Here is a 16,103-nt window from a genome sequence, read left to right on the forward strand (position 1 = left end):
CGAAAAAAGCAGGTTTTCGGTAAACAATGAGTAGTTACTTAGCAACCAAAAAGCTGCGGACACAGCTAAGTCACAAGCTGGTCATTGTGTCCAGGTTTTGTCGGAATCGGTTATTCTGAAGGGTAGAAGTGCCTGCCACAATGAAACAAGAAAGTATACAAGAATACAAGAAAGAAAGAAAACGCAACTAACAATAAAGTCAGCATGGAGCTGGCCAACACAGAGAAAGAGATTCGGAAAATGAAAGAAGGACTGGGGTCAGAAAGAGGATATGAATAGCGAAAGAAAGGATGGAATTCATGATTTCTTAGGGCCGTTTTCACAGTCGTCCCCAGTGCAGTCCCCAACAGCCTACTCGCCTCCGAAAGCACGTTTTCGTTTTCACAGTCGCCCCCAACCAGCCTTCCGAGGCCTCTGTTGGGGACGGCATTCGGGACTGCCCGAACAAATTGCTGGAACATTCTTGGGGGGCCTACAGCCTCCCCAACAGACGGTCCCGAAAGTAAAAAAGTAAAAGAATAATTACATGTTTCATATTTTCAATATCATTTCAATATTATATAGCCAATATAATATTTCTGGTGTAAAACACACACCCGATATTGAAAAAAAATATATGTTTGTGTATTTTTATGAGACTTTCTACTACGTATCCGAATACTACCCTTTCGCAGACAGGTGGAGGCTCCTCAACAAACGGACCCGAAAGAAATACGAGAATCGTTGTCTAATGCATATTTTCATGAAAATTCTAATATCTGATGCCCGATGTAAAAGTTGATGTAGCTAACACCCCGTTTAGAAAAGAAAATGTTCATGTATTAATAGTATATCCGTTAATAAACCACACCATCACTCATTAGACGTTATACATGTTGCTTCACGGTAATTTTTACTTAAGCCTTTTTTACAATACTTATGGATTCAGCCTACTTCCGATTTCAAGTAGGAGCGTGGTGAGGTTGCCGTTAGTTAGCTCTTCATTCCGATGACGTTTCCTATTCGTTATTTTTGCTGCATTCTTACGAATATCATCACTCCTGAATATATTAGTAAGAACTGTGTGAAGTGGATGTTCCAGCCATGTTATTCATCACATTCATTACATTCCAATTTCTAAATATTCTCTACATATGGAAAGTGTTTTCGCCACCCAGAACTACCAACCCTACCGCATCAATACGGGCAGACGTCCCCACGTTAGTAAGCTCCCGAAAGCCATTCGGAGCGACTGTGAAATCCAAAAGGTGCTTTTGGTTCGGGCCCGACACACGTTCGGGCCCAAAAGGTTAGGGACGACTGGGAAAACGGCCCTTAGCGAACAAAAGAAACTTTCATTCAGTTAAAGAGTGCCTCCTTATACAGAAGAGTTAATGAAGGCTGTATCTAACCTATCCATTTCGAAAATTCTACCCAAGGCGAGCGCAATCGTCTGTAGAAGGAAGAAACATGCCATTGAGTTGAAGAGTTTAAACCAAATACTTAACCATATCACCCCATTTACTGGCGGTAAGTGTGAACACAGCAATCCATACCTCTTGAAGAAAGTCTACGTAATGCCTTCATCATCATCATCATCATCATCATCATCATCAAACATCAATTATCAATCATCGATCAATCATTAATTAATCAATCATCAATAACAATCACCAAAACAGCAGTAAAAAATTATAATCTCCCTATACTTGCCTTTACAGTGCGAGAGGTCCTTCCAAAGACGAACGAAGTTGTGGGTTAAGAGCAAGAATAAAATATTTTAACTGAAGGTACTGGGCTAGTTGAGACTGTTACTATTATGTGCATTAAGAGAGATCATCCCACAGCTAGATAAAGTTGTCTTGTGGTAGTATGTATAAAACAGAGGGTGTCACCGTTGGGCAAGGTTTAAATGGGACAGTATGAAAAGGAAACACAAGAGCAGACCTGTAACCAGTGACTTGTGAAAATGGTCATTCGTAAAATGGGTTACTCGTATCTAAAGCCTTGGAGATTCGATGACTGCCAGGGTAGTTACAGCGTGAAGTGGAGAGAGAATGAAAATTGTTGGCGTGGCTTGTTTTAAGGGTAAGCCTATCACACGGATAATTGACGACTTTTTTTCTTTTTTTGTCTTTCTTCTTTTAACATATCAGTCCATTGATTTCTCAGTACAATCAACTTATCAAATTCTTTACAGTTTTAATATTCTGTACACATTCAGTTTTTTTAATGCATCAATCCTAGCATATCCTTTAACTCTCCTAGACCGGCACAGACTCTGCCTTCCCTCAGTACCGTATATATTGACTTCTAGTTTTTCTCAGTTCCCAAACACTCAGTTCCTAAATGAACTTAATCCTTTCAAGCCGATATCATATTTATTTAGTTTATTTCTGCTTGAGTCAAAAACTCACTTTTTGTGAATTTAATTCTTACTATGGGTGTTGGAGATGAACGCCTTCAAGTGGAGGCACTGATAAGTCCGGGGGTCTCCTCTTCCTGGGTATAAAAACGTCTCTCACTTCCCTTTCGATCCCTTACAAGGAGGATGGAGGACTGCAGGAGAAAATTAACCAACCTGCTGGCCACTGGTTTCACTTCAGAAAAGCCTTGGGTTGCAACTGCGCTTCTTTTGCAGCTGCACTCATCTGAGGAAGATAATCAGACTGTTATGGAATTAATGGTGACACTGTAACATGGTCATTGTTTACACTCTATCCTGCACTCAGAAAAATTGTCTGAAATAGAATAAAGATGATGTCCTTGAGCCGAAGGGGTTAGCTAGCCTCTCACTACAAACACCTCTTCATCCCAGTTAACGTTACAGATAACCCCTCATCCAAGTAGCATTCCTAGTCCTGAACCATATGTTCATCAGAGTATTCAGCCACTCGGTACACTCGATCCCATAATGCGGTCAGTCCGTGATGTTCTCGGCACACTCACTTCATCACTCCACGGAACAAGACACCCAAGAAACACAACACACTCAACCCTTTAACATACTAACACTGAGGTCCACTATGAATAATTAATCTATTTAGCGGAGAGTGAAGCCGGGTGCATAACCTCCATGACAACACCCTGCCTATTTATCGAAAGTATATATATATATATATATATATAGAATGATAGATAAATAGATATAGACATATAGACAGATATGTAGATGTATAGATATATACAGTATAAATTGATAGGCATAGATAGTTTTTAGGCAAGGAAGGAGGAACCAAAGGCCAGAAGTCCATAAGATTGTTCCCTCCAGGAAAAGAAAAATAACAGAGCCAAATTCAAAATCCTTTCATTTCGAGATTCCTGGACACACTGCGACTGAAAGACTGGAGGTCATGGGCAACAGGAAATACAGACAATGGATGACAGTTCGAGAGTTGACCTGCTGTATACATGAAGGACTGGGAGTAACGGTTAACTCTTGCATTAGAGAGTTTGACAGAAAAGGAATGGGAGTTTGTTAGACGGGTGATATGCTCCCCCCGTAGTGGTGGATGGATGGATGACCATTGAAGCAGCGATAGACAAGAGATAAAGATGCAACAGTGCGGCGAAGGGACAGAGGTTGAAGGGAGCCAGTAAGAGGAGGAGAGTTAATGAGACGAAAAGTCTTTGACTCCGCCTGTTTGAGAAGAGCTGTATGTGGGAAGCCACCCCGCGCATGAGAGTCGTATACTCTACACAGGGGCGAATAAAACCCGTGTATAAAGTCAACAACTGCGCAAGGGTAAAGAAGGCACGGAGTCAGCTTAGCACATCTAATCTCTCGGAAGATTTTACAAGAGAGGTAATATGATCTTTCCACGATAAATCCCGAGAGAATGAAACCCCATGTATGTTTAAAAATGATGCAGGATTGAGTTGGATAGTGTTAAAAATCAGAGGATACTCCTGCGGAAGATTTTAACGGGCTGAAAGACGTAAGAACTGAATTTTTGAAGTATTAAAAACAACAAGATTTAACCCAGTCAGAGATATAAGCCAAGTCAGATATTTGGTGTGCCATATATATATATATATATATATATATATATATATATATATATATATATATATATATATATATATATATATACTGTAGAGAGAGAGAGAGAGAGAGTTGACAGAGAGAGAGAGAGAGAGAGATTTGCAGGAAGACAATAAAATAAACAGATACAGATAGATAGACAGTAATATACTAATATGCTACAACACTAACACCGAGATCCACTTTGAATATTTAATCCACTTAGCGGAGAGTGGAGCCGGGTGTATAATCTCCATGACAACACCCTATCTGTTGATCCAATATATACCGGTATATAGATATAGATAGATAGATAGATAGATATAAAATAGATATAGATAGATCGATAGATAGGTAGGTAGACAGGCTGATATAGGTAGATAGATAGTATCCCACGAGATTTGTAGTTAAAAATGTCAGGAGGTAATTGTTTGGTTAATTTTGAGTGAAAAAATGGTTATTAACATGCGTCTAATTCTTCACTGTTACAGAATTATAATTACTGATGACCCTACGGGAAGAAAAAAGAAATTGTGATTCACCCATAAAGTCATTAGTAATTGTGGTTCTGACGTTTGAGAATTAGACCCATTTTCATGACAGCATTTTTTGCTCAAAATTAGACATACTTTAACCTCACGAAGTTTCTCAGACATCTCACGTGACATTTTTATATAGATATAAACATGTCTCCTAAATGAGTATGCCCGATAAAGAATATGCTGCGTTTACAGAAATAAATCATCCACTTCTCAAGATGGCCGTCATTCCCGGCTACCCCTGCCGGAGGAGGAGGAGGAGAAGAGGGGGGAAAAAAAGGAGGGGGGGGGGGATTGTAGTTATGAAATGATAATGCTGAAAGGAGAGGAAAGATGCTTCAGAGACCTAAGTAGATACAAGATTCACTGGAAAGTATTCGATATGGTGGAAGAGAGAAGAGATATGGTTTAAGAGACGGAGAAGTGACAGTTTAGGAGAATAATGCATATTAATGCCTTTATGTACCCTAGGGAACACCCTGCCCCCGTCACACACACACACACACACACACACACACACACACACACACACACACACACACACACACACACACACACACACACACACACACACTTGTTGATGACGGAAAAAAAAATGGCGGGGTTGATATGATTAGAACATCGCAGGTCGTACTAATAATCTGTTTCTACATAATGTTAAAGAAAGAGAAGCGAGATGTTTTTACCTCCAGCGTATTTATTTAGATATGGAAGGAGCCGTCGAAGTGAAAGGTTTAGAAACACTCGGCTAATTCCTTCAGTGTGATAAAAACTTTTGTATCTAAAGAACTTGGAAAATCTCATCATGTTCAGTATGATGATTTTTTTTACTTATTCTCTCTGCCGCCAGACCATTTTATTCAGATTAGGAAAGAGACATCATAGTGAAAGAGTTAAGCTCGGGAGAGGGGACGGAAAGTAGGGGGCTTGATGAAATTAATATACATCCTTAATGACTCTCTCTCTCTCTCTCTCTCTCTCTCTCTCTCTCTCTCTCTCTCTCTCTCTCTCTCTCTCTCTCTCTCTCTCTCTCTCTCTCTCTCTCTCTCTCTCTCTCTCTCTTTCTGTCTATCCTCTAATCCAATCCTTCATAACATTTTTTTTTCTAATACCTGTTTCCTAGTCCTTCCTTTCTTTCTCTTCCCTGTCCCACACTGTTCCTCTCTTTCTTCTCTCCTCATCCCCAGTCACGCCTTCCCCATGTTCCTCTCACCGTCCTTCTTTCTCTCTTTCTTCCCCTCCTGTCTGTATCTCCCACTTGCTATTTCCTTACTTCTATAACCCTTGCTCCATCATCCTTCTTACTCTTGTGTCTCTATCCCTCCATGTTTAATCTCCCACACCTCTCTTCGTTCCTTTATCATCCTTCTTTCTTCTGTCTCCTCGCTTTATCCCTCACTCCTCTTTTACTTTTTTTCATCATCCTTTTCCTCTCCTCCACCGTTTCTCTCCCGCCTCTCTTAACGTCCTACTCACCATCTCACCACCACATCCCTCTTCCTTGCTACATCATCCTTCTTTTTTCCTTCACTCCTCCCTTTCCTTCCCTCTCCCATTTTCCTTTCATTCCTATATTTCTTCTGTCAACATGTTTCTCCTCCCCTTCCCTGTTTTTTCGTTCATCTTATCTCCCTACTACTCCACTAACCCTTCCTTCACCATGCTTCTCCTCTTCTCCCTTGCCTCTTCTCCTCTCTTCATTCCCCACTCACTTCATTCAGACGGTTCCTCTTTTCTTTCGATCATCATCTTTCTCCTCTCCTACTCTGTTGCCTCCGACTGACCATTTCCCTACCACCCCTCTTTTTCGTCCTTCACCATCTTTATCCTCTCTGTCCACGTTTCCTTTCCTCCCTTTTCTTGACTCTTCTAGATTAACTTCATGAGCACAATGACATCAACTTTCATTTTATGCATGCTACCTCCACACGATGCATTGAGCACAGGAGAGACACTTGTTAATGAGGGGACTAAAAACAATATCAGTTAACCCTTTCCACTACCAAAGGTCTCCCGCACCCTGACGCTAATCGTCATGCGAGATGTAAGGGAAAAATAAAGACATCCACAGGAGAAGTACAAAACAGAAGGCACTGCAAGAAGTGGAGGCGGGTCATGAGCAGAAAGTAACAGACAAAGAATAATTATTGTTTGTTTAGAAATCACCTATCAGTCGTATGGCAATATCCCTCTAGATTCCGAACGACACACACACACACACACACACACACACTTACCTCCTCAGTGGTTTGTGTGTGTGTGTGTGTGTGTGTGTGTGTGTGTGTGTGTGTGTGTGTGTGTGTGTGTGTGTGTGTGAGTAGTGTGTATGTATACATGTTTGTTGATCATATGAGTGGCTGTGTCACTCTCGATTCTTGTAGTAGGAATTAAAGATGAATACAGGGAGTTTATCTTGATTTATTATCTTCAGAGAAAATCTAAGTTGAGCAGGGTATGTCTTACAGAGACTTAATATACTAAGTAAGTCTAGTTGGACCCCTCTTCTTGTTCACTCTCTCCACTACCTGCCGATTCTAATGCTAGCCTCCTTCTGAGCTCTGCTTCCTAAATTCTGGTGTAGCAGGGGTCGTGTCACGTGTGTTACACTGTGGTTGGAAAGTTATAGAAACCTGTGTGTGAGTATGTGTGTATGTGTGTGTATGGTCACGAGGCGCTGTCGTATGCCTATAAAGCATTCCTTGAGTTAAGAGTGTGTAATCATGTTTAGCATTGCTCAATTCTCGGAGACACAATACCTTCTCATCATCTGACTTGCTGCTTCTATCTGTCTCTCTATCTATCTATTTTTCTATTTATCTATCATGATTTGTAATTATAATATGGAGTCCTGACACTGCTCGGCCACGTACTGGAGGTCCTCCGACAGCAATCATCATTGACATATGCTAATCCATTAGTACATAATATTGATTATAATATTGTATACATATAATATTCATAGTAAATTGCAATGATCTAGTAATATTACATTTTAAACAAGTTGTATACATATTTGAATAAATGCAATGGTTGTTGTATGACATTTTGTAAGATGTGTATGTATAACAGACATAAGCATATAATTGTGCAATGGTAACACTGCTAGGTTATACATTACATATTGAGTTATCCCTTTTGCATTGTCTAATATTTCTCCTAACTTGTATGATGATTCTGGTAATACAGAATTGTGGTAAAATTGTATGACTCTACATAATATTGTGGTAACATTGTGGTAATACATAACTGTAACATTGTGAATTGTTACATAATATTGTGGTAATGCATAATTGTGTTGGCCTTATAATTGTAGTTACATTTTGTTAATGCAATTGTTACATAATTGTGTTGGCCTTATAACTGTAGTTAAAGTTACATAAAAGTTACATCTTGTTAATGCAACTGTTACATAATTGTGTTGGCCTTATAATTGTAGTTACATTTTGTTAATGCAACTGTTACATAATTGTTACATATTGTTTGTAGTTACATACTGTTTGTAGTTACATATCGTTTGTAGTTACATAATTGTAATAATTGCAGTCCTGACACTGAATCCGGTCATGCTGCAGTCGATGATAGTGATGATGTGACATGCCACTGACTCGTGGAGACAACAATTTGCTTTTTATTTCAATTATAGAAGGAGTTTATGTGATGATGTGCCATGCCACATCCTTGTGGAGACAACAATTTGCTTTTTGTTTCACTTATATAAGGAGTTTATGTGATGATGTGCCATGCCACTTGCTTGTGGAGACAACAATTTGCTTTTTATTTCACTTATAGAAGGAGTTTATGTGATGATGTGCCATGCCACTTGCTTGTGGAGACAACAATTTGTTTTTTGTTTCACTTATAGAAGGAGTTTATGTGGTATTTTGGCATTTGTAGTAACACTTACACTTATTTTCATTTGTTTGTTATGTGATCTTACTCTATTTCTTTTTCTTTCTCTCTTTCTTTCTTTCTTTCTTTTTTTTTTTTTTTTTGTTGTATGTGAGTGGGATCCTATAGATGAGCGATTGTTATACGCACGATTTAAATCAAATCATGGCAACATCAGTCTGTTTGTGTGTTATGCACCTACTAATGATGCACTCGATGAAAGGAAAGACACATTTTATGAAAAGTTGCAAGAAGGAGTAGGAAGGGTACCTAGACATGATGTTTTGATCTGCGTTGGAGACTTTAATGCAGTAATGGGCTGTTCAAATGAGGGATTTGAGGCATGTATGGGTAAGATGGGAGTTGGTAGTAGAATGAGTGAAAACGGAGTGAGGTTTGGAAGCTTCTGTCTAGCAAATGACTTAGTCATCGGGGGCACACTCTTTCAGCATTGCAATATACACAAGACAACTTGGGTGTCGCCGTGTGGAAAATATAAAAATCAGATTGATCACATCGCTATCAGTAGGAGGCATAGAAGTTCTCTGCTAGATGTTCATGTTAAACGGGGAGCGGATATTGGTAGTGACCATCAACTCAGCATTGCAAAAATAAGGTTTAAACTTAAAAATCAGAAGAAGGAAAAATCTGGTGTTGGTAGATACGATATTGTTAAGCTTAGAAGGGAAGGAGAAGAAAAGGAGGAATTCAGATTAGAATGCAGAAATAGGTTTTTGGTGTTGGAAACGTTGGAAGAGGGGGAGAGAAGTGTAGATAAGATGTGGGAGGATGTGAACAAAGTTTTGCATGAGACTGCTGAATGTACGATTGGAAGGAGACATAGCTTCAGGAGAAAGAAATGGATATCAGAGGAAACGTGGGATATGATAAAAAAGAGAGGTGAGGCTAAATTGAGGAGTGAGATGCAATGCGTTGATGAACAAGAGATTGAATTAGCAAGAGCTGCGTACTGGAGTTTGAATTCAGAAGTAAGAAGGTTAGCTAGGAGAAATAAAAGAAGATGTGTGGATGAAAAGGTTGCAGAGACTGAAATCTTAATAAACAAAAATGATGGACAGAGTCAAAGAATAGCATATGAATCGATTAGAGAACTGAGTGGTAATGCAGGTAAACGCAAGGAAATACCAGTTAGAGACAGGGAAGGAAATTTATTGACCAAAGATGGAGATATTAAAAATAGATGGAAAGAGCATTTTGAGACAGTTCTTAATAGACCAATACCACCAGAAGAGGACATACCGTCTGCTCAGGAAGATTTAAATATAGAAACAGGAGAGTTGAGGCTTGCAGAAGTGGAGAAAGCAGTAAAACAGTTAAAGAATAATAAGGCACCAGGGGAGGATGGTTTATTTCCGGAAATGTTTAAAGTGGAGGGGGATAGATTAATAATGATCTTGACCAAGCTGTTCAATAAGATATGGGTGACGGGGTTACTACCATCAGTTTGGAAGAATGGTGTGATTGTTAAAGTTCCGAAGAAGGGAGACCTGAGTGAATGTGGTAATTGGAGGGGAATCTCTTTGTCACCGATAGCTTTGAAAGTTTTCAGTAGAGTGTTGTTAAATAGGTTGGAGCCAGTGGTTGAGGGTATTCTGAGGGATGAACAGGCTGGTTTTAGAAAGGGACGTGGTTGCAATGATCAGATCTTTATAGTTAGGCATTTGATGCAGCAAGTTAATGAAATGAGAGTACCGTTAAGTCTTTGTTTTGTTGATTTTGAAAAGGCTTTTGATAGTGTTTCGAGAGAGACTATGGGGAAGATCATGAGACATTATGGAATACCAGAGGAGTTTGTGAGGGTCATTATGAACATGCATGAGGACACATTTTGTAAAGTGATGGTTGATGGTTGTCTGAGTGATTCGTTTGAAGTCAAGTCCGGAGTAATTCAAGGTGGTGTTCTATCGCCTTTACTATTTATATTGGTCATTGATTACATTATGAAACGCGTTGGAACAGAAACCGGTGCAGGTATACTTGGGGAGAGAACAGGAAACTTTTGGATTTAGATTATGCAGATGATATAGTTTTGATTTGTGATGGGCCAGAAGAGATGCAGAGAGTGTTGGACTGTTTGGTGAGTGAAGGTTGCAAGGTGGGTTTGGTTATTAATTGTGGAAAAACTGAAATAATCAATATGAATATGGAAAATGCGCAGGAATGTGTAATTGGAGGTATGGTTGTAAAGCAAGTTGATAGGTTTAAATATTTAGGTACTTATTTAGCCAAGGATGGTTCTTTGAACTTTGAATTCGAGGAAAGGTTAAAGAAGGCTAATCAGGCAATGGGAATGCTTAAAAATATTTGGAATAATAACAATTTTTCTGTGCATACAAAAATCAAACTTTATAAGGTAATGGTTAGGAGTATCTTAATTTATGGACACGAGTCTTGGTACAGCACAGTGACTATGGAAAATAAATTCTTGGTGTTTGAAAATAAAGCACTTAGAAGAATATTAGGAGTTAAGTGGTGGGAAAGGATACCAAATAGTAGAATTAGAGAAATAACGGGAGTGCAGCCGATCGATGAATATGTTAGATTCTCACGATGGAAGTGGCTAGGACATGTGTATAGGAGACAGGGAATAGTACGAGGTACACCAGGGTGGGTGGCACTTGGTAGGAGAGGTAGGGGAAGGCCAAAAGAGACGTGGGTGAGGACAATGAGACGGGAAGCTGGGGAAGAATGTTGGGGAGATCTTGAGGAGTTAGCACAGGATAGGATGTGGTGGTGTGAGTTCATCGAGGCCCTATGCATCCCCGAGGGTGCCACAGGAAATGATTGATTGATTGATTGATTGATTTTGTATGTATTGATTTTCTATAGTTTGTTTTTCTTCGTTTGTCTATGTTTTTTCGGTGTTGCTCGAGGTTGCATAATTGCTGGGCTAATTTCCTTGGGACCCTTTTTTAAGGGTATACATGGAGAGTAATGAGGAGGATGGATGGTGAACTTGTTGAACGAAAGGCAATGATAGACTACGTGTGTGTGGATGAGCGAATGAGAAGACAAGTGTTGGATGCAAGAGTGTGGAGAGGGTGGGGGAATGGAGTCTCGGACCATCACTTAGTGATGGCCAAGGTAGAGCTGCAAAGAAAGTGGTTGAGGAGACGAAGGGGAAGACAGGAGGAAGCAACTCCTGTAAGAAGAGTGGAGAAATTGCAAGCTAGTGAGAAAATGACAGAGTATAAGAGCATAGTGGAAGAAAGATTGGGAAGGTATGAGCTAGAGCAGATGGAAGGGGTGGAAGACGTAAGTAAGATATTCAAGGAGGAGATAGGCGCAGCGTGTGAGGCGGTTTGTGGAGTGAGGAGGAGATGCAAGGGTGTGCAAGGGACAGCATGGTGGAATGATGAGGTGAAACGAGCTGTGGAACAAAAGAAGAAGGCATATAGTGAATGGTTAGCGAGTAGAGGTAGGGGAGAAGATGAGAGAGAGAAGAGAGAGGTATATGTGAGCAGGAGAAGGGAGGTTAAGAGACTGGTGAAGGAGAGTAAAAAGAAAGTGGATGAAGAGTTTGGGAGGAATCTGAGTGTGAAATGGAGGGAGAGTAAGAAATTGTTTTGGAAGGAAGTAAAGAAAGTAAGGCAGTGTGAAAGGGGAAATAGTAGGGGAGTGAAAGATAGGAATAATAGATTGTTGGTGGAGAAGAGAGAGAAACTGAGGAGATGGAAGGAGCACTTTGAGGATTTGTTGAATGTAGAGAGTGAGAGCAGTGCGAGTATAAGTGGTTGGGGAATGGGTGGGAGAAGAAGAGATGAGAGGAGAGGAAGAGATCAGTAGGGCAGAAGTAGTGGAAGCAATGAAGAAGATTAAGTTGGGAAAGGCCCCAGGAATTGATGGAGTGTGTGGTGAAATGCTTAGGTATGGGGGTGAGATTGTTGTGGAGTGGATATGGAAGTTGTGTAGATTGGCTTGGGAAGAGGGAAGGGTTCCAGAGGACTGGAAATCAGGTATAATTGTTCCTTTATACAAAGGAAAAGGAGAGAGAAGTATGTGGTAACCATAGGGGTATTTGCCTACTTAGTGTGACTGGTAAAATATATGGTAGAATACTCATTGATAGGGTTAGGCATATGACAGAGGAGCTAGTTGGAGAAGAACAAGGGGGATTTAGGAAGGGAAAAGGGTGTGTAGATCAGATATTTGTTCTAAGATGTTTAGTGGAGAAGTATCTAGAGAAGGGAAGGAAAGTGTATGCTGCCTTCATGGACTTGGAGAAAGCTTATGACCGAATAGATAGGCAAGGTATGTGGAAGGTATTAAGAATATATGGAGTGGAGGGAAAATTGTTGAGTGCTGTGAAGAGTATGTACGAGGGAGCTAGGGCTACGGTGCGAGTGGATGGTGAGCTGAGTGAGTTCTTTGATCTCAGTGTGGGACTGAAACAGGGTTGTGTGATGTCTCCATGGCTGTTTAATATATACATGGATGGGGTTGTAAAGGAGGTGCAGGGTAGGGCAGTGGATTTGGGGGTGGCTCTAATGAATGAGGGTGAGATTTGGACGCTTCCGGTGTTGCTGTTTGCTGATGATACAGTACTGTTGAGTGAAAATGAATGGGAGTTGCAAGGTTTGGTGAATGAATTTGGGACAGTGTGTAGGAGGAGGAATCTGAAAGTTAATGTAAACAAAAGTAAAGTTATGGTGTTTGAGAGGAATGAAGTCACAGAGTGTGCAGTGAGGTTGGATGGTGAGGATATGGAGAATGTGAGTGCATTCAAGTACTTGGGTAGTGTGATGAGTAAGGATGGAACTTTGGGGGATGAAGTGCGTGAAAGGGTACAGCAGGGAAGGAAGGTTGTTGGTACACTGAAAGCAGTGATGAGAAATAGGGAGGTGAGTATGGAAGTTAAGAAGTCACTGCATGATAGTATTGTGATCCTTACCCTGACGTATGGAAGCGAGGCATGGACCTTGCAAGAGTAAGAGCAGTGGAAATGAGTTACTTGAGAGGAGCATGTGGAGTGACGTGGAGGGACAGGTTGACGAATGAAGAAGTGAAGGAACGCTGTGGGGTGGATGTGGATGTGGTTGAGAAGATTAGGAGAAATACACTGAGGTGGTTTGGACATGTGAAGAGAATGGAGAATGAAAGACTGACTAAGAGGGTGTATGTAGGTGAGGTGGAGGGAGGGAGAGGGAGAGGTAGACCGAGGATGAGGTGAAGGGATGGAGTTGAGAGGTATATGAGGGAGGGAGGGGTGAGTTGGGGGGAGGGCAGTCAAATGGTGGGTGACAGAGCGACTTGGAGGCGTTTTATCTGCGGCCACCCTTTGCGGGATTATGGCGTCGGGCTATAGATAGATAGATAGATAGTTTATATTGCACAGATATTACTGAAAATGATATTATATAGTCCCATATTTTGTTATTTTATATAAAAAATATATATACACTATATACAGTATTAACTATATACACTGACTTGTTGTTCACTTGTACCTATCGTGGGCAATATATGTGTCAGCACTGTGTGGAAATCATTGTCTTCACGATTGTGTTGAAGATGTTCATTCTTGCTAATGTCATTTGTGTTGGCCATTTTTTTTTCTGGTTTTCCTTGTAACTTAATTTATCTGTTTCCACTAGGTAGCTTTAATTAATAAATGTTTAATACAGTTCTCTTAATCACTCACTGAGTAACTGTGATGGTATATTTTCTTTATTACTTTGTAGATGTAATAATGTATAGCTGTATGCATGAAACACGTATTTTATCTAGGTATAAATGATAACACTCGTTGGTAGTAAATAAATGCTATAATAAATGAATGAATATATACAGTGTAGAATATTTATTGTTGGTGCAAGTATTTAATGATTGAATTATGAAGATAATTGAAGTAGGTATATGTATTTAAGTTGTAACTATACAGCACGTTTTATATGTTTGTGCAGAAGTTTTTTGTCTATCACTGTGTATTGTATAAATGAAGTACTATGTAACTCACTAATTTTTACCGTGGTGGAAATGGTGTGAGTGGTGTTGCACGTGGTGATAGCGTTGTTCTTCACGGGTTGATTGACGTGTTGTGGGGTGTCAGACACACGGCTTTGCGTCGTCTCAGCACACGTATGGTAACGTCGACTTCCCACACTGGTAGCTGTAGTGAGTAAATGAGTAGCGATGAGTAACTTAAGTGAAGATGAGTGAGTAAGATGAGTTGTGAATATGGGCTTGGTATTTTCTTCGTCGTCTTGACCTCTTCCCTCCTGCGTCAGCGGTGGAGGTTGGGGGACGGTAGGAGAGAAAGGAGGGTGAGGTCTGGTGGTTGTGAGTTGTGAGTCGTATCTCACTCTTCGTTTGTTTGTTTTGTTTTTTCTTTCTTGATGTATTCTCTGTCCTTTTTTCTTGTGATTTACTCGTTGTGGGATGAAGACTGCCACTATTTGTAGGTGCGTGTAGATTATACAGACGACTCGTAGAGTTGTTACATGTAGTTGATTGTAGATGGTTGTAGTTCGTTGGTTCGTCGTAGAAATTGCAAGATTGTTTGTATCAGTACTTTGTTAAACTACTGGCAAGACGTCGTGTGATCACTTCTACATCAGCGTGATGATCGGGGAGACAGAGGGGGCTGGTTGGAGAGAATACTGTCAGGAGCTGGTTGTGAGTTGTTGGTTGTGAGAGGTATTTTTTGTTTTCAATCTTGATATTTTGTAGGAATTCACTGTAGATTCGTAGACGAGGTTCATACGTTCGCTGCCGCCATATCTCACAATAACTTTGTAGAAACTTGTAGAGAAGTTTTGTAGTTTAGTTATATATATATTAGACTCGTGGACGAGCGGTTGTTATACGTGAGTAGCTTTGTAAGTAGATAATCTTCGTTCCCATTTGTCATGCAATGACAGGAGAGGTAAAGAATAGTATGGGACTATTTTTGTTTGTCTTGGAAATATTAACAAAGTCTCAAACACACGAGTGAAGTATAAGTAGAGTCCTTCAAGCTACCTCCTTGTCTCGCTCTCTCTCTCTCTCTCTCGCCCATGTTGCTAGGCTCTTTCTCCCTACTACCTGCCGGTTCTATGGCCTGTCTCCTTCTGAGCTCTGCTTCCTAAATTCTGGTGTAGCAGGGGTCGTGTCACGTGTGTTACACTGTGGTTGGAAAGTTATAGAAACCTATGTGTGAGTATGTGTGTATGTGTGTGTATGGTCACGAGGCGCTGTCGTATGCCTATAAAGCATTCCTTGAGTTAAGAGTGTGTAAGCATGTTTAGCATTGCTCGATTCTCGCAGACACAATACCTTCTCATCATCTGACTTGCTGCTTCTATCTGTCTCTCTATCTATCTATTTATTTATTTATCTGTAATGATTTATAATTATAATATGGAGTCCTGACAGCTGGAGGTATGTGTGAGTGCACATTGTGTATGTGTGTGTGTGTGTGTGTGTGAGTAGTGTGTATGTGTAGCTGTTTGTTGATCATGTGAGTGGCTGGAGGTGTGTGTGCGTGCACATATCTGCGTGTGTGTGTGTGTGTGTGTGTGTGTGTGTGTGTGTGTGTGTGTGTGTGTGTGTGTACGTATGTGTGTGTGGCTGGATTATGTGCGTGGCAGGAAAGGCATGAATAATGGGGTATTGCACGGACCATTTCCCCAGCAGTCGTGTCCTGGGTTGGTTGTAAAGAAGATGTGGGATCG

The sequence above is a fragment of the Coenobita brevimanus genome, chromosome 51 (genome assembly GCF_032717465.1).
Source record: "Coenobita brevimanus isolate Jiangsu-jjx chromosome 51, ASM3271746v2, whole genome shotgun sequence".
In the NCBI taxonomy this organism is placed as follows: domain Eukaryota; kingdom Metazoa; phylum Arthropoda; class Malacostraca; order Decapoda; family Coenobitidae; genus Coenobita; species Coenobita brevimanus.